The sequence below is a fragment of the Nothobranchius furzeri genome, chromosome 2 (assembly GCF_043380555.1).
Source record: "Nothobranchius furzeri strain GRZ-AD chromosome 2, NfurGRZ-RIMD1, whole genome shotgun sequence".
Classification (NCBI taxonomy): domain Eukaryota; kingdom Metazoa; phylum Chordata; class Actinopteri; order Cyprinodontiformes; family Nothobranchiidae; genus Nothobranchius; species Nothobranchius furzeri.
In genome coordinates this window covers 78,150,224-78,151,848 of record NC_091742.1, presented here as the reverse complement: position 1 = coordinate 78,151,848, position 1,625 = coordinate 78,150,224, and positions in this window count along the sequence as shown.

Sequence of the window (1,625 nt, the reverse complement as noted above, 5' to 3'; positions counted from 1 at the left end):
ACTTTTCCAGTAATCTAACATCCGTTCTCGTCGCCGTATCCCAGAGAAAAAACAAATCTGATGGACTAGTAGAGGCTTCAGAAGCTACATCTGATTGATGACACATTGTTCTCTGCTATAACGCTAACGCAGAAACACCGGAGCCAGGCGTTGTTTACTACAGCTGTTTCAGCAGAGCTCCATGTGAAACGTCACCAGCTGCCCAGGGCTTAGACCGGAAGTTGGTTTCTGTTTTTCCTGCGCCAGTCACAAACATCAGATTTTCTTACAATTCCAGCCGTCAAAATCCAAAAACCTTTTTCATCTGAGATTTTAATACACATTTACACATGCTGTTTAAACAAATTTTGCCTCTGGCCGATATCATTAAATGAGTGAGTGAACCCACTACCAAAGATGAACTCTGCTAAAAATCAGCTGCTCTAAATAAGCATTCAGGGAAAAGTCATGGGCTTGTGACTATAACCTAATTTATGTTACTAGTTTGCAGTGTAACTGCCTTTGTACTTCAATATGCATATTTGTTCATTTAATTAAAAAAACGGCCACTTTGACATTTATACCCCATTGTCCTTTTTTTAACTATTCAGAACAGCCCGTCCTTGCACAGTCAAAAAAGTAACTAAGTAACTTTTACTCTGACTACATTTGAAATAAGCTACTTTTTACTTTTACTTGAGTACATTTTGAGGCAGGTAATTTTACTTGTAATTGAGTAAAATTTCATGAAAGTAATTATACTTGTACTTAAGTACAACATTTTAGTACTCTTTCCACCTCTGGCCACACCCAGCAGTCCACCTATATACTCTCCGACCCCCCCCCCTCCAATTCAGGTCGGCCAGTCACATCAGTCCACTCAGGCATTTCCTATATAAAGGCAGCATTAGAGGCGGGCTTCCTCTTTAGCTGCTTCAAAATGGCTGCCACAGAGGGCACCTCCTGAGGGTAACAAACAAAATCATGTTGCATAACAGATTACATTCCTGAATGAACACTCTTTGGTTTAAAGAAGACATGTTGCTTCTCAACAACAAGTAAGCGCACCGCCACGGTAAAAATAAAAACCACCACACCTTCAGAAGGATTAACTTTTTTTTAAAAACAACATACGTTAAGAATTTTATTTTGGGTAAACATTAAAATTATGTAAATACGAGACGTATGCAGTTTATATTTGCGCATGTATACTAACCATAATCAGTTTTAAATGAATTTCAATATAACAAAACTTTAATTTTTTTTTACTTTGAATAACCAGTACTGCCGGTTTCTCCCCGTGTGCGAAGGCTACCTAAACGCGCATCATGCACAGTGCGCAGGGCATGGCCAGAATAGCATCAAGCAGACAGGTTTATGAAAAGAAAAACGTCCATCCAACCTTTGTCTGAACCCGCTTGTCCATGTAGAGTTGCTGGGGGGCTGGTGCCTATCTCCAGTGGTCAACGGGCAATCAAGCGGGGTACACCCTGGACAGAGTGCCAATCCATCGCAGGGCAACACAGAGACACAGGACAAACAATCATGCACACACACACTCACACCTAAGGACAATTTAGACAGATCAATCAACCTTACAGTCAAGTTTTTGGACTGTGGGAGGAAGCCGGAGTACCCGGAGAGAA